At 39.0% G+C, this 18434-nt stretch overlaps 1 protein-coding gene across 4 annotated transcripts in view; it reads left to right on the top strand.

Annotated features, from left to right (window-relative positions):
- Positions 1-18434, top strand: part of DCLK1 (doublecortin like kinase 1) — a 374298-nt gene that overhangs the window by 181579 nt on the left and 174285 nt on the right. The window lies entirely within an intron of this gene.

Here is an 18434-nt window from a genome sequence, read left to right as displayed (position 1 = left end):
CAGTGGTGATGGTTCTAGTAGTGTGGTAGTGATGACAAGGCTGGTGATGACAGTGGTAGTGATTATGGGTGTGGTAAAGGTGATGCTGGCACTAAAAATCATTTTGGAAATATCAGCTTTATGGGAGTCTTGTTTGAAAAACATCATTTACTTGAGACAACTGATTTGAATTGTATAAAAAAAATCTCTTTTAATGTCAAACTATATATGCAGAGAAGTAGATTGAAAATAAAAATAGAAATATTTAAAGCAACCAATTCCATACTTTAATGTCAAGCAGTCTCTATAAATCTTCCTGGCAGAAGCATACTTCCATGGCCTTGGGAATATTATTTTATTTGCAATCTGAGGTAACAAGCCAGTGCACAAGAACACGCAGGCAAAGTGATTTATCTTTAGGTTTTTATCTCTCAAATATATGCAAATACTTTGGATTATTATTTTCTTGCAAAACTTAAAAAATCTAATTTTACCAAAGCTTTCTTGTGAGAAATCAATATAATTCTGTGTGTCAAATCTCTTTCTTAGAGCCTGGCACGTCAGACAGAGGCCGTGGCCCTGGTCACGGGTTCCTTCTAGAACATCAGCAGGAAAACTCAGAGCACTGAGATTCATTGGTTGTGTGGATGTTGAGTAAGAGTTACAACAATCATAAGAGAGCAACTCATTTCTTTAAGTACGTTTGTAATGCCTGCCTCAGATAAACTGAGGATGTTGCCTCACACAGATTGGTTGGGTTGCCTCGGAAGCCTGACTTTTGTAATGCTGCTTGCATGTCAGCGCCCCAGGAACTGATGAGTGACTGATGAGTGACTCCTTCCTTTCCTCTAAGTTTATTTTTCCTTACACGTGTCTTATCGACAGTGTTTCCTACGCTTATGAACATTTAGTAGGAGCATCTCCGAGTATCACTTCTTTGTCCTTCACCTTGGCTTTTACAAACGGTGACCACTCTACATAAGAACATAGAGTAAACTTGTGAAAGAATAAACTTTTGCAAAAAATTTTTGAAGGTGTAGTTATTTTTGAAACTTTATGTTTGTGAATCATAAGTTGTGAGAACTGAATCCAGCCCAGAGGAGCATTTTGTACGGGCTTCTACAGCGCTGCAGATTTTTCTTTCTTCTGATGACAAATTTAACAATTCTTATCGGTGCATCTTACAAGGGTCCATGTGAAATTGACTAAATGTAGAATACAAATGTCATAACACAATAACTAAGAAAATGCCGTGAAGGCTGTGTTAACCTGTTTGATGAAAATATTTCAAATTGTATATAAAACCAGCACATTGTACCCCACCATTGCATTAAATGTACACAGCTATGATTTAATAAAAAAATAAATAAAATTTAAATATAAAAAAAATGTAAAAATAGGGTAATACAAGGGACACTGTGCCTGGTCCAGGTACTCACTTTAGATGGGAATTTATTATCCAGTTTGCCACAGTCACCACTGATGGTTTTTTTGTTTGTTTTTTGGCCTGGCCTTCACTTGTCTATATTTCCTGCCTACGCCTGGTTGGTCTACGTTTGTGACTCCTGCTACCAACAGCCACATTTTGTCATTGGTCGTGAGAGTTTTAAGCATTTTTCAGAGGCATTTGAGAGTAGATTATGCCCAGGGTCACTCCCTATACATTAGACACACAACCAACTATTAGTTCTCAGGGCTGCATTTTGCCCCTCCATGATTTCCTTTTTCTTCTACCCCAAACACTCTGAATTCAGTGGCTTCACATTTCTCTTAATAGTTTATTGCTTATTTTTCCAATTATCACATAAGGTGATTTTACCTAATTAAAAACCATGCCACAGTCTCAGCTATCTATCTGCATGGATCTCTAGAGAGATCATCTCAGAAATACCATACAAGTCTCATTCTCTTTCTAACAATAAAGAGCTCGATTAGATTGTTGACCAGCCAGTTCTTTGGCTTGCTACCCTTAGTCTTGAGTACTCATCTTCAGGTAATTGATTTAGGTTTGTTTCTGAGTTCAGATCTGAGATTATTTGTACCCTCTCCAAAGTGACAACTGTGTAGCAGTTTTCATTTTCTTGTATTGTGCTTTAGTTTTAAGTAAAAGAGGGACAAGCCGAGTAAGCGATTCTAAAATATATAGACAACAGTAAAGGATGGCTTAGCAGGAGAAGCCAAGCATAGTAACAAGACTGGGGTAGTATTAATATGGCAAAAGACCAGGACTGGAAACGTCTGAAGTAAACTATTCTCCACATCTCCTTCCTAGACAGTCCCAGAGTGTTTGGTATTCTATTCTTAGACAATAGCCCTAAATTCCTCCAATGATGCCCAACCCAGAGACCTACTACTGGGTCTGTCTGGATGTTCCCTGGATGCAGGTGTCAAGAATGACTACTGGGGCTCCGTGCCCATAGCTCAGTGGTTAGGACGCCAGCCACATACGCCAGGGGCTGCCAGGCTCTAACCTGGCCCAGACCTGCTAAAACAACAATGACAAGTACAACAAAAAAATAGCCGAGCCTTGTGGTGGACACCTGTAGTCTCAGCTACTTGGGAGGCTGAGGCAAGAGAATCGCTGAAGCCCAATAATTTGAGGTTGCTTTGAGCTGTGATGCTAGGGCACTCTACCAAGGGCAACACTATGAGACTCTGTCTTAAAAAAAATGTCTACTGATACCAAGTTGAGCTGATGACAGACTGATCATAAATATAAAGTCATCTTACACAGTTTGTCACATAAAGGAAAGAATGGAAGCAAAGAAGGAAATGACGCAAAGTGAAAATACATTCCAAAGAGGGAGGAGCGAGTCAGTCTCCACTCATGGAGAAAGACCCGCAGTCTGAGCACATGCTACCTTTTACCTTTTATAGGCTCAACAGTTTGTCCCACCTTTCTCCTGGCATGATTGGTTGTAGTCTCCTGCCTTTTGGAGTGATTGACAGGTTGGGGTTATATAACAGATTACAGAACAGGGTACATAACAGGTTGGTTGGTTACATAACAGTATAGCAGTTTCTCTTTCTACCCATGTATCTTCCCCACAATCCTTCATGAAAGCTCCACCTGTGCTATGCTAATTAGATGGTAATGAGCTGAAGGGCAGTTAAAGGTCACTAGGAATTCCCACCAATTCCTAACTGCAGTTTAGTTCCCAGTTACAATTCAGTTCCCTCTATTCACCCATAGCCACTTCCTTGCCACCTGTTTACCCTCCACCAGACCTAACACTACCAGTTGTGCCTTCCCAATACTACACCCCAGCCTAAATAGTAGTAGCACTTCTCCTTGTTCTCTCTGTGAACCTGGTATGGTTCTGAACATTTCATATTATTTCACTGAATCCTCCTGGAAATCCTACAAGGTAAGAATTGGTAGCTCCATTTTACACATGAGGAAACTTGGAGACTTTAAATATTTGTCCAAGGTCACATGCATATTAGGTGGTAGAGCCAAGGCACCTGGTCAGTATTAGTTACTAAAGGGTCATTTTATACATTGCTGTGGTCTGAACATTCTCCCCACACAAGATTCCTGGATTGAAATTCTAACCTTGAGGTGATGGTATTAGGAGGTGGAGCCTTTGGAAGGTGATGGGGTCAAAGGGCCTAGCCCTCATAAATGGGATCAATTATAGGAAGCCTTAGGTCCCTTGTCCCTTCTACTCCAAGAGACTGTAGTAAGAAAGCAGGTCTTCACTGGATGCTGAACGTGCTGATGTCTTGATCTTGGACTTCCAGCCTCCAGGACTGTGAGCTGTTCATAGCCTGTCTGTGATATTTTGTTATAGCACCCTAAATGGAAATAAGACACAGTTTAAAAAAAAAAAAAAGAGGGAGAAATGTTTGTATTGAAAACCAGGATAAATAATGAAATAGCGATCATTTAGCAGTCCACTTAGATCAATGAATTATGGTGATCTGTTACACATAAAGGGTGCGTTCCTCTATCAGAGAGTATGTTCAACAACATGGCGGATGTCCATGTAAACTGGGGCAGCTGAGAGCACACCCAGGGAATGAACGCATGCTCAGTTCCACAGTGGATGTTTTTTTTGATTTCCCCAGCAAATGATTTGCTAGCATTTCAAAGAAGAAAGTTTTCTTCTTTTTTTCTGATTCTTTAAGCATTAGCTTGTTAATCCAATGTTATCTCCTAGCCTATTCTGAATCTCAACAATATGATCCACTTTTACAAAACAATAGTATCTTGGAGCTTCATGTTTTAAAACTGTGTAAAGAGTTTTCCCTGCACTTTCTTCTAGTATTTTTATGGTTTCATGTCTTAAGTTTAAATCTTTAATCCAGTAAGAGTCTATCTTAGTTAAAGGTGAAATGTGTGGGTCCAGTTTCAGTCTTCTTCAGGTTGCCAGCCAGTTCACCCAGCACCATTTGTTAAATAGGGAATCTTTTCCCCAGAAGGAATCGGCCTGGGTGAATATTTTATGAGGAAGACCCTGCCCCCAGCAATTGAAGCAACATCAAAAATACACTACTGTATATACAAATATATACCTCCCGGTATATATTTGTACCAGGACCTGATCAAACTAAAAAGCTTTTGCACAGCCAAGAACATAGTAAGTAAAGCAAGCAGACAGCCCTGAGAATGGGAGAAGATATTTGCAGGTTATGTCTCCGACAAAGGTTTAATAACCAGAATCCACAGAGAACTCAAACGTATAAGCAAGAAAAGAACAAGTGATCCCATCTCAGGGTGGGCAAGGGACTTGAAGAGAAACTTTTCTGAAGAAGACAGGTGCACAGCCTACAGACACATGAAAAAATGCTCATCATCCTTAATCATCAGAGAAATGCAAATCAAAAGTACTTTGAGATATCATCTAACTCCGGTAAGATTAGCCCACATCACAAAATCCCAAAACCAGAGATGTTGGCGTGGATGTGGAGAAAAGGGAACACTTCTACATTGCTGGTGGGAATACGAACTAATATGGTCCTTTTAGAAAGATGTTTGGAGAATACTTAGAGATCTAAAAATAGATCTGCCATTCGATCCTATAATTCCTCTACTAGGTATATATCCAGAAGACCAAAAATTACATTATAACAAAGCTATTTGTACCAGACTGTTTCTTGAAGCCCAATTCATAATTGTTAAGTCATGGAGAAGCCCAAGTGCCCATTGACCCAGGAATGGATCAATAAATTGTGGTATATGTACACCATGGAATATTATGCAGCCTTAAAGAAAGATGGAGACTTTACCTCTTTCATGTTTACATGGATGGAGCTGGAAAATATTATTCTTAGCATAGTATCTCAAGAATGGAAGAAAAAGTATCCAATGTACTCAGTCCTATTATGAAACTAATTCATAGCCTTCATATGAAAGCTATAACCCTATTACAGCACAAGATTATGGGGAGAGGGGCAAGGGAGGGGAAGGAAGTGGATGGGTAGATGGAATATAATTGGTGGGAACACCCCTACGGTGCATCTTAGAAGGGTACAGGTGAAACTTATAAATATAAATGTCTGAACACAATAACTAAGAAAATGCCATGAAGGCTATGTTACCCAGTTCGATGAAAACATTTCAAATTGTATATAAAACCAGCACATTGTACCCAATGATTGCATTAATGTACACAGCTATGATTTAATAATAATAATAAAAAAGAACTGTGTAAAGAGCCGGGTGTGGTGGCTCACACCTGTAATCCTAGCACTCCGGGAGGCCAAGGTGGGTGGATAGTTGGGAGCTCACAGGTTCGAGACCAGCCTGAGAAAAAAGTGAGACCCCGTCTCTACTAAAAATAGAAAAACTGAGGCAAGAGGAAAAACTTACACCCAAGAGGTGGAGATTGCAGTGAGCTATGACGCCACGGAACCCTACCTAGGGCAACAGCTTGAAATTCTGTCTCAAAAAATAAAAAAATAAAATAAAATAAAACTTGTAAAGTTTGAGGATCTTTATTTTCTTATCTTTATTTTTTATTCATTATTAAAATAACTTTTTAAAAATTTGTACATCTGGGTGGCGCCTGTGGCTCAGTCGGTAAGGCGCCGGCCCCATATACCGAGGGTGGCGGGTTCAAACCCGGCCCCGGCCAAACTGCAACCAAAAAATAGCCGGGCACTGTGGCGAGTGCCTGTAGTCCCAGCTACTCGGGAGGCTGAGGCAAGAGAATCGCTTAAGCCCAGGAGTTGGAGGTTGCTGTGAGCTGTGTGAGGCCACGGCACTCTACGGAGGGCCAGAAAGTGAGACTCTGTCTCTACAAAAAAAAAAAAAAAAAAAAAATTTGTACATCTATTGTCCTTTGGCTATAAACAAGAGTTTTTAAAGAGGATTTTTAAATAGAATGTTCTGGCTGGAAAAACTACATAAAATAAATTGTCACATATATAAGTATTATCAAAGAAGTGAAAATGAAAATGTAAAGAAATGATGGGAAATGTGTTTTTATGATAATACCATAACATATTTCTAGTGTTTGGCTATAAAGCTAATTGTAGACGTATTTTAGAACCAGAAACATATGGAATTACATGATTATAGAACAGAAGAATTCATAATGGTTGACTTATAATATCATGTGGCATAAAAATGCTCAGTGCTAAGAGTGGAGAAGAGAAGCCACGTATGGAATGAAATTGGATAAGCTCCTCTCTACTCAGTCTTGACAGGATGAGGAGGCCCATGTGTGTCAGGTTTTAACTGAAGGCTCGTTGTAATGGTCACATTAGGAATTGGGCAGAAGAGGAAGATTGTTAACTTGCGACCGTACATACATAGGTGACTAGATTTTTTTTAATAAAAAGGGATAAACATTCCTTTTAAGTAAATAATATCTCAATAAAATGTGAGCAATAAAACCTGTGAACCTAACATCTCTAAATGGTATCAAGAAAAATGAGAAATTATAAAATAAGTGTTTAATGCAAAAGAAAATTAAAAATGAATGGATATGGGGCATGTCCGTGAATGCCCATGGACGTGGGGATTTCATAAATATTCATGGAATGAATTTCTTGGCTATTATTTGTGTCATGGTTTATAATCTCCCTTAAAATGTATTACATGAATGATGGTAAAATATTTTAGTGTCTCTAACAAGGAGAGATACCTGATAAAGACACAGTCACTTCAGATGTGGCTGGGGTTGCGGCCGTATCCCCTCTTATGTTTGTAGAGGGCGCTCTTGTAAAGAAAATATCTTGGTCTGGGCCCAGCTGAAAAACTGGCCCAGCTCCCTGAAGCCATCGTCACCATGGAGATCTCATTACAGTGAGGAGGAGTGGATTCCACGGTTCTGCTTTGGAAATGTGTAAATAGCAGATGCTTTTATTGCCTTTGTTTGAGGCTCTGTCCTTGCAGAGCAACTCAGGCCGGAAGCTCAGAGAGGGGAAGTCCTTATTTGTACTGTTCTGTTTCCCCTGTAAGCAGCTGAGTCTCCCCTGATAAGTATGAACTGTAATAACAAGTTCATGGAAAAGAAAGGAATTCAGATTTCACATTAGGAGAGTCAGCAAAGGAAATACGATACGTTTTTCTTGAGCTAAAGAAATCATTCAAACTTATTTTTTTCTTTAAAAAGTGTTTATTGGACACTCTTTATTATACACTATTAATGTACAAATATATGTGGTAACTATTGATAAAACAGTTTTATCAACCGAAATTTATAACACACTGACATCAGGGCAGATGTTTCTATTTCTATGCATTTGAATAGACTTGTTTTCCTGTAGCTTGGTAGTGTGAGCCTATGTTTGAATCCTAACTGAACTTAGTTTCAAATTCTTATTCCTTCTGTATAATCTAAGTTATTTTTTATCTGTAAAGTGGGGGATATTGATACCATTTAACTGTTGTCAAATGTAGTCTTTCTCCCTTGGAGTGAAAAGGATTAAGCGTAATAAAATATACTGAAAATGAACTGTTATAATGCGTATAGAACTGTTCTTGGTAGGTCTACCTCCAAAAGAGAGTTTTCATCTACACTTTATATCTTTATCACATAATTACTGCGGCAAAACATGAGAGTAGCACAGAAACTGATAAGCAAGAGAATTTTAAATAACTCAGCCAGATTCATACAATGATTATGGTAAAGCCAGTCTGGGAACCCAGGTATCCTGATCCTTGTTCAAGGGCTTTTTCCAGCACATCTGGCAATTATATTAATCACCCCCACCCCTTTTTTTTGAGATACTGGCACTATGCTGAGCACCATTTGAGGTAAACTCTGACACAGAAAATGGAATGTTTTTCTTTGGAGTTAGATTTCCATATGATAATCAAAGCAGTAGGATAGAGCAGAAAAAATAATTGATAGATAGAATATTAAGGATTGTGTGCCATTGGCTCAGCGCCTGTAGCTCAGCGGCTAGGGTGCCAGCCACATACACCGGAGATGGCAGGTTTGAACCCAGGCTGGGCCTGCCAAATGACAATGACAATTACAACAAAAAAATAGCCAGGTGTCGTGGTGGGTGCCTGTAGTCCCAGCTACTTGGGAAGCTGAGGCAAGAGAATCTCTTAAGCTCAAGAGTTGGAGGTTGCTGTGAGCTGTGATGTCACAGCACTCTACCGAGGGCAACACTGTAAGACTCTGCCTCAAAAAAAAAAAAAAAGGATTGTGTGCCATAAACAGATTACCTCCTTTATGAATTACATATTTTATTCATGCGATTTCTTTTCTAGTGGAGGACATTTCAACAGAGGTCAGTTTTCTCAGAGGAACACACATCTCTGGTTTCCATAAAATTAAAAATTGGTGACAGATCCCAAGGAGCCCTGAGTTAAAACAGTGGTCCATAGACCTGTGCCTGCCTGCACTGTCAGGTAAACACACTTGCAGATGACTTTTTACAGCATCATTTTATGGGAGCCTAATGGAAATCAGGGACATAGACTATGTCCGACCTTTGTGTTAGCAGTTTCTACTAGCTTTGCCCCAATTCACTGATGCTAAGTCAAAGTCTGTTTCTCATCAAAATAATGATACTGGTAGGATCCTTATTCTCAAAACAGGAAGGGACACTCATTTGCTACATTTTCTTAAAATCCACTTAGGAAAGAAGCATGGTGGTACTACTTATATGCTACATGTTGTTCGCTTTTAAAAAAATTTTTTTTGTTCCAATTAGGTATATGTTTGACTTATACTTATTTGGAAGTAAAGATACATTTGGGCTAATAAAAATAGCTATTGAGGACTCATTCTCTTCAGATTCATGGTCTTATCTAATCAGCAGAATGACTGAGGCACAATGAGATTAACATCAAATTTAACTTAGAAGCTGGACACTGATGGCAGTGCTGTGATTCGGGGGAACAGTGCCAGAGCAGACAGCTCTTTGGAACCAAAGAATGACACCAATAAGAGACACTGCCTCTGCCATGACTTGATTTAGGGTCTTTAGAAATAGGATTGATTTCAAGGTAGCCGCCTGGGGTTTCCTGACCTGCCCAAGTCCATTATAGTGGCAGAGCAGGGGCTACAGTCATACCCCTGGACTCTGGACTTTGACAAAACCATTGGAGGGTAATTAATGTAGGCTATTCTCTGTTGAATTATTGGTCCACAACAGTATGTTAGGAATTCTTGTGATCCTAAGTCTGTAGACATATATACTGGAAAAGAAGACGTGTAGGGAGAGGACATTCCTATTCTTGGGACCTAGAATTGTGGCTGACAATTAATAGATCCTCGGTAAGCATTTATTGAATGATGGGTAGAGGTTCAGAGCAGGGATGAGTCACTTTGGATTGGAGTGGATGGAGAAGGTAGGGCGTCAGTCTGCAACTAAGCCTTTGACTACAGGAGAGATCTGAATAGGCCAAGAGTAGATGGGAAGGGTTGCCAAATAAGAACACAAATAAATACAAAACCCCACATAAGTAGGAAAGAGTGTGGCCTTTTTAGATAATAGGGAAAGCAGATAAATTGGGACATACTTCAAGTTAGAGCATAGTTCATCCATCCGTCTAACGAATGCTTATTAAATATCAGACACCATGTCCACAAACAAATAAGACAACTGGAAAGTTGAAAGGTGGGTTGGAGGCAGATTTTGAGGCATCCACAATGTTAGGCTCAGAAAGATGAACTTTCGAGAATGGTCAGACACTGATGTTTTTCTGAGCCATGGAGAGAGATTTTGAAGATTTGCTAAGGAAGAGTAGACTGACACTTAAACAGGGTAGATTAGAGAGGAAGGAGGTAGGGGTGAGAAAATCCATGGTAGGGAAATACCAAGGATCACAGGTAGGAGGATGAGCTCTGGATGGACTTAGTAATGGGGGACAGGTGAGAGGAAGGAAAAGGCCTGGGTGTGGAGATATTGCAGGGGAAGAATCCATGCCCATCATGATGCCACGGAGGCCACGGAGGCCCTCACAATACCAACTCTCCTGGGAGGTCCAGGAGCATGAAGGTGAACCAGGAAAGCTGAAAAAGGTGTGGGCCATCTCTGCTTTCTTAAATTTGATACCCTGCCTTTGCATCAGGCCTGTATCTAATCTTGATGAATGTTTCCAACATCTGATACCTGCTGAGCAGAGACTTCATGACAAAGAGGTTACTTGTCACCATCCTCTCGTAGCAATACTGTGTTTTTCTATCCATAAATGGAACTTCCTTTCTTAAGCTGGTAACTGCCCTGAATTTTGAGAATATCGGATTTCAAAAGGAGTAACATTATATAGATATATAAAATTAGATTATTATGCAAAACATACCTTTTTAATTTCTCCTACCTTTTATGATCTCTTGATGCCAGAATGTATAGTTAACACTTTAAGGAAAGTTCTCAAAGAGTATTTGTCTAGAGAAGATGGTTATAAGTCTTTCTGTGTTTTTATTTTTAGTGGTAGAATGTGAAAACACGGATCATGACAGTGCACAGATCATCCCAAATCCATCTTGGTTTTTTTCTTTAATTACTATTATTTTTTATTAAATCATAACTTTGTACATTGCTGCATTTATGGGGTTCAGAGTACTGCTTCAATATACAATATGAAATGCTTACATTGAACTAAGTAACACATCCATCACAATTATACTCATTTCTTTGTTTTGAAATGTACCCTTGCATCATGCACATTAGGTGAGGTCCCCTTAAATATCCTCCCTTCTCCCATATCCTCCCTCCCCTGCCTTCTCTCTCCTCTTCCCTTCTACTTTCTGGACTATAGTAATGTTTTGCCATTCATATAAGTGTGTAGGTGATTATATATTCATTTCATAGTAGTATTGAGTACATTGGATACTTTTTTTCCCACTCTTGAGATACTAAGAAGAATATGTTCCAGCTCCATCCAGGTAAACATAAAAGATGTGAAGTCTCCATCATTTTTATGGCCGCATAGTATTCCGTGGTGTACATATACCACAATTTGTTAATCCATTCATGGGTCGATGGGCACTTGGGCTGTTTCCATGTCTTGACTATTATGAATTGGGCTGCAATAAACATTCTGGTGCAAATGTCTTTGTTGTAAAATAATATTTGATCATCTGGGTATATACCTAGTAGAGGAATTGCAGGATCGAACCATAGGTCTACTTTTAGTTCCTTGAGTGTTCTCCAAACGTCTTTCCAAAAAGGTTGTATTAGTATGCATTCCCACCAGCAGTGTAGATGTGTTCCCTTCTCTCCGCATACACGCCAACATCTGTAGTTTTGGGATTTTGTGATGTGGGCTAATCTTACTGGAATTAGGTGATGTCTCAAAGTGGTTTTGATTTGCATTTCTCTGATGATTAAGGATGATAAGCATTTTTTCATGTGTTTGTAGGCCATGCGCCTGTCTTCATCAGAGAAGTTTCTGTTCAAGTCTCTTGTCCACATAGAAATGGGGTTATTTATTCTTTTCTTATTGATTAGTTTCTAGTTTCTAGAATCTATGGACTCTAGTTATCAGACCTTTGTTGGAAGCATAACCTGCAAAAATCTTCTCCCATTCTGAAGGTTGTCTGTTTGCTTTACTTACTGTGTTCTTGGCTGTGCAAAAGCTTTTTAGTTTGATCAGATCCCAGTAATGAATTTTTGGTGGTGCTTCAATTGCCTCCCAGGCCAATTTCTTCAAGTGTTTTCCTTGCACTCTCTTCTAGTACTTTTATAGTTTCATGTCTTAAGTTTAAATCTTTTATCCAGTGAGAATCAATTTTTGTTAATGGTGAAAGGTGTGGGTCCAGTTTCAGTCTTCTACAGGTCGCCAGCCAGTTCACCCAGCACCATTTGTTAAATAGAGAGTCTTTCCCCCACTGAATATTTTTGATAGGCTTGTCAAAGATCAAATGATGATAAGTAGCTGGGTTCATCTCTTGGTTCTCTATTCTGTTCCATAAATTTACCTCTCTGTTTTTGTGCCAGTACCATGCTATTTTGATCACTATAGATTTATACTATAGCCTGAAGTCTGGTAACATGATACCTCCTGATTTGTTCTTATTTCTGAGTAATGTATTTGGTATTTGAGGTTTTTTTCTGATTCCATGTAAAATGATGTACTATTTTTTCAAGTTCTTTAAGGTATGACAATGGCGCTTTAATAGGGATTGCATTAAATCTGCAGATTGCTTTGGGTAGTGTGGACATTTTAACAATGTTGCTTCTTCCCAGCCATGAGCATGGTATGTTTTTCCATTTGTTAACATCTTCAGCTATTTCTTTTCTCAGAGTTTTGTAGTTCTCTTTATAGAGATCTTTCTCGTCCTTTGTTAGGTAAATTGCTAAATATTTCATCTTCTTTGGCGCTATTGTAAAAGGAATAGAGTCCTTGATTGTTTCTTCAACTTGACTATTGTTGGCATATATAAAAGCTACTGATTTGTAAGTATTGATTTTGTATTCTGAGACACTGATGTATTCCTTGATCACTTCTAAGAGTTTTGAAGTTGAGTTCCTGGGATTTTCCAGATACAGGATCATATCATCAGTGAAGTGTGAGAGTTTGATCTCCTTTGACCCTATTTAGATACCCTTGATCACCTTTGCTTGCCTGATTGCGATGGCTAAGACTTCCATTACTATGTTGAATAGCGGTGGAGACAGTGGGCATCCTTGCCTCATTCCTGATCTGAGTGGAAATGTTTTCAATTTTATACCATTCCATATGATATTGGCTGTGGGTTTGCTGTAGATGGCCTCTATCAGTTTAAGAAATGTCCCTTCTGTGCGTATTTTCTGAAGTGTTCTGATCCTGAAAGGGTGCTGGATATTATCAAAGGCTTTTTCTGCATCAATTGAGAGAATCATATGGTCTTTGTTTTTTATTTTATTGATGTGATGTATTATATTTATAGATTTGTGTATGTTGAACCAACCCTGTAACCCTGGAATAAAACCAACTTGATCATGGTGTATGATTTTTTTGATGTGTTGTTGAATTCTGTTTGATAAGATCTTATTGAATGTTTTTGCATTGATATTCATTAATGATATTGGTCTATAATTTTCTTTCTTTGTTGGATACTTTCCTAGTTTGTGAATCAGGGTGATATTTGCTTCATAGAATGTGTTGGGAAGTATTCCTTCTTTTTCTATGCTTTGGAAAAGGTTGTATAATATAGGTACTAGTTCCTCTTGAAAGGTTTGATAGAATTCAGATGTGAAGCCATCTGGTCCTGGACTTTGGGAGATTATGTATTGTTGATGCTATTTCAATGATTGATATAGGTCTATTCAAGATTTCTAATTCTTTCTGGTTGAGTCTAGGAAGATAGCATGCTTCCAGGTATTGGTCCATTTTCTTCAGATTTTCTTATTTCTGGGAATAGAGATTTTTGTAGTAATCATTGAGGATTTTTTTAATTTCTGAGGTGTCTGTTGTTATTTCTCCTTTATCGTTTCTGATAGACGATATTGGAGATTTTACTTTTCTATTTCTGGTTAGGTTGGCCAAAGGTTTATCAACTTTTTGTTTCGTTGATCTTCTGAATGATTCTTTTGTTTCCAATTTCATTTAATTCTACCCTAATTTTGGTTATTTCTTTTCTTGTGCCGGGTTTGGGTTTGGAATGTTCTTCCTTTTCCAGTTGCTTGAGATGATTCATTAAGTTGTTGTCTTCCTCTCTTTCTGTTTTCTTGATGAAAGCTTCTAATGCTATAAATTTCCCTTTTAGGACTGCCTTTGCAGTATCCCACAGGTTTTGATAATTTGTGTCTTCATTATCATCTTGTTCCAGAAATTTTGTCATTTCCTTCTTAAACTCATCTTCAACCCAGCTATCATTCAGCTTAAGATTATTTAGTTTCCATGATTTTGTTTGAGTATGAAGATTCCTGTTGCTGTTCAGTTCAACTTTTATTCCATGATCGTCCTAGAAGATATAAGGAATAATTTCTACACCTGAAATTTGCTGAGGTTAGACTTGTGTCCTAGGATATGATCTATTTTGGAGGATGACCTGTGGGCTGATGAGAAGAATGTACATTAAGTTTTATTAGGGTGAAATGTTCTGTAGAGGTCTGTAAAGTCCATTTGGTCTAGGGTCAGGTTTAAGTCTAATATTTCTTTCTTTAGTTTCTTCTTGGAGGCTCTATCCAAAACTGTCAAAGGGGTGTTAAAATTGCCAACTATTATAGTGCAGGAAGATATCAAGTTGTTCATATCCATTAGGGTTTGCTTTATGAATTGAGGAGCATTCTGGTAGGGTGCATAAATGTTAATTATCAAAATCTCTTCATGTTGGGTGTTTCCCTTGACAAGTATGTAGTGTCCTTCTTTATCTTTCTTTGTCTTTGTTGGTTTAAAGCCAATTGTATCTGCTACTAACATTGCAACCCCTGCTTTTTTCTGGTTTCCACTTGCCTGTATTATACAAGTCCATCCCTTTACCCTGAGTCTATTGTTATCCTTTAAGGTAAGGTGAGATTCTTGTATACAGCAGATATCCAGTCTGAGTTTATGTATCCAGTCAGCCAGCTGTGCCTCTTAAGAGGACAATTTAAACCATTCACATTAATTGAGAGAATTGATAAGCCTGGTTGTGTTTTGGGTGTCATGATTTTCAGAAGTCCAGTGGACATTTTTAATCCTTTCACCACTGTGGATGATGGGTTTTGTTCAAAAACTTCTGGGTGAGTTTACTTTCGAGGTAGAGCATTGCACTGGTCATTGTGGAGGATGGATATCCAGAATATCCTGGAGAGCTGGTTTAGTTATGACAAATTTCTTCAACACATATATGTCATTAAAGTATTTAATTTCTCCATCACAAATGAAACTCAGTTTAGCTGGATACAGGATCCTGGGCTGGAAATTGTTTTGTTTTAGGAGATTGAAGGTTGATGACCATCTTCTTCTGGCTTGAAATGTTTTGGCTGAGAGATCTGCATTCATTCTGATACTTCTCCATTTGTCGCCTAAATCCATCTTGATTGTAACCTTGTGTTTAAGCCTCCATTGCTGTCAACTCTTTCACCTAGACTTCTAACAAGGAGCAGTTTTGTACATGTGAACTTGATCTACTGGACTTTACCCACCTTCTCCAGTAGGAGGTTGTGAGGAGGAAAGTGACGAAAAGAGGGATAGCAGAAAGCACAGAAGATAGCAAATTTTCTGATAGTTCAACAAATTCTTTGGTTTCAGTAACTGAGGATTAAGAGAGAAATGAATCCATTTTTCTGGGTTGTGAAATAACTTTCCCCTGATTTTTCGTGCTGGGTGATGACAGTTAACTTTTCCTTAACAATCACCACTTTCCTTTTATATTCTTGGAATCCTAGTGTTGCAAAGAACTTTAGAAGTTCATCGTGTGTCACTTCCCTCTGGCAAGAGCATTATACTTAAACTGTCCAAGATGGATAGTTGTTTGCTCTGTTCCTCAAGTCAGAATGGTCATTAGGAAAATGATGGAAGATCAGGTTGGCTGGCAACATGCTCATAACAAGTTGTGGTGGTTTTTAATTTTTTTCCTTATTAAGTCATATACATATAGATCATGAATACATTTATGCATATGTGGGATACAATGTGTTGATTTTTGTATGCAATTTGAAGTGCTTACATCAATGATAGTTATTTGTCCAGGTGGCATGAGCATAAAATATGCACACACAGATGAGTGGGATCTGGTGATCATCTGATATTCTCAAATGAGAATGATGGGAATATCCAGGAAAAAAAAAACATCTCCTTCACAAAAACCCCAATATTTTTCGTCTGTCAGAGATTTGTCATCATAATATTTGGCATAGAGGCTGCAAAGAGTAGGTCCATCTAAATGTTTGAGTGAGTAAATAAATTAGCAACTAAATACTTACCAGCTACAGAAACATGGCTGTCCGGGAGGAGAGTGGGTAACTCTTCCCTCCTTCCTGTGTTCCCAGAGAGATCTTCTCACCTATGGATGGCCTTCAGGGCACTTCCAAGGAAAACTCAGTAGAACACTAGTCCATGTGGTGCTGTGTAAGAAAAGGGTTCAGCTACTCGGGAGGCCGAGGCAAGAGAATCGCTTAAGCCCAGGAGTTGGAGGTTACTGTGAGCTGTGTGACGCCACGGCACTCTACCGAGGGCCATAAAGTGAGACTCTGTCTCTACAAAGAAAAAAAGGAGAAAAAAAAAAGAAAAGGGTTCAGGAATCAAGTAAGTTTGGGAATTGCTGGACTTTTCTATCTCTTCTTTGGAGTCCTGGTGTGCATTAGCACATTAAGGGTTTTGAGAAGTTTGAAAACAAAGGAACCTGTTTGCATTGGATAAACTCAGTATTTCCTAAATCTATTTGACCAAAAACCCTCCTTTGCATAAAACCTATCCACACTGTAGGAAATAAATACTCTTTGGGGTTAATTGTTCATGTTATTGCCGAGGGGAGAGATCCTATCTTCTTCATCTTGCTGTTTGCTAACTGGCACATAGGAAACATCCAGAAAAGACATTTAAAATGAACATGGCCGGGAGGTGCCTGTGGCTCAAAGGGTTAGGGCGCTGGCCCCATATGCCAGAGGTGGTGGGTTCAACCCAGCCCTGGCCAAAAACTGCAAAAAAAAAAAATGAACATGGCCGTGTAAGGTTGGCTGGGATGACACCATTCAGACAGAAGCAGCTAGAGACTGCTACGAAGGTAAAGAGGAGCAGGGTCAGGGTGGAGTCAGAGAGAGACAGAAGAGTGACAGAGAGTGGATTCTGATTCCAAACAGCCTGTTTTTAAACCAAGGAGATTAGAGCTTCACATACCATTCTTGAAGCCCTTTGGTTCATCTTCCTCAGTGAGGACAGTGTCCCTCTTAAATCACCTGTGTTTTCAAGCTTTCACAAGAAAAGAAAGCCCTGACAACCATAGATATACCTTATTTGTGCTTAATGTTGATTATCAAACTGTTATAGAAATTTCATTTTTAAAACTTCAGTCAAGTGATTATTTGGAGATGAGAGCTGTCTGGCAAAGACCATCTGAAATCCACACATCGTTGGATTCAGGGACTGGAAGTGATGCTGCCTCCTTCCAGCTTATTCCTCTCAAGTCCACAGCACTTGTGATGTGCCAGGGTGGCGCTACTAGAGATCATCAAGAAAGCAGAACTCCCGAGATGCACACAGACAAAAGGGAGGACAAATAAAAGAGGAGCTATTATAAACACTGGCCAAAAGAATCTCACACTCCAGAAGGTTTGTCTCTGGACCTCAGATATCCTGGGGAAATGCTATCAAAAAGTCTATATATAGTCCTGAATGGGTGCCTTCAACCAGCCATCTTGTGCTACCCAAGTGGTCAGAGGAAATTGAAAATAGAAATCAGCAGTGTTCCCAGTGTTGGTGTTATATGAATTATGAACAAAATAGTAGTACACAGGCTATCCAAAGACAGAAAGCAATGTACTTGAAAATGTATTCCTTTTAACCACATTTACTTGCAAAATGACATTAGCTCTTTCTAAAGTTCTCATTGGAAAATATGTTGAATCGAAAGTTTTAGCTTTCAAACTTTCCTTTTGCAGGACAAGAGGGTGGGTGGCCTGGGAGTCAAGCATAGCTTGGAAAGGTAGGCATGCACACCATAATCCCCAGATCTAAGCTTCAGGAGTAACTTAATTCTTTATTAAAGAATTCCATTCTTTTTATAGCTCGAGGTAGAGTGGGTCTCAAAGAGATTTTATGTTCATATTATGACAGAAATATTTTTCTCAGACCAGGCACAGTGGCTCAGGCCTATAATCCTAGCACTCTGGGAAGCCCAAGTAGGAGGATTGCTTGAGCTCAGGAGTTTGAGACCAGCCTGAACAAGAGCAAGACACCGTCTCTAAAACTAGCCAGGTGTTGTGGCAGATGCCTGTAGCCCCAGCTACTCAGGAGGCTGAGGCAAGAGGATCTCTTGAGCCCAACAGTTTGAGGTTTCTGTGAGCTGTGACACCACGGCACTCTACCCAGAGTGACAGAGTGAGACTCTGCTGTCTCAAAAAAAAAGAAAGATTTTTCTCCAGTGATTATTGTGGGGATACGATGGCATCAATTACTAAAGTACGTATTTGCT

Source organism: Nycticebus coucang, chromosome 15 (genome assembly GCF_027406575.1).
Source record: "Nycticebus coucang isolate mNycCou1 chromosome 15, mNycCou1.pri, whole genome shotgun sequence".
In the NCBI taxonomy this organism is placed as follows: domain Eukaryota; kingdom Metazoa; phylum Chordata; class Mammalia; order Primates; family Lorisidae; genus Nycticebus; species Nycticebus coucang.
The sequence above is the reverse complement of the archived record's forward strand: the minus strand, read 5'-3'. Positions and strand labels throughout refer to the sequence as shown.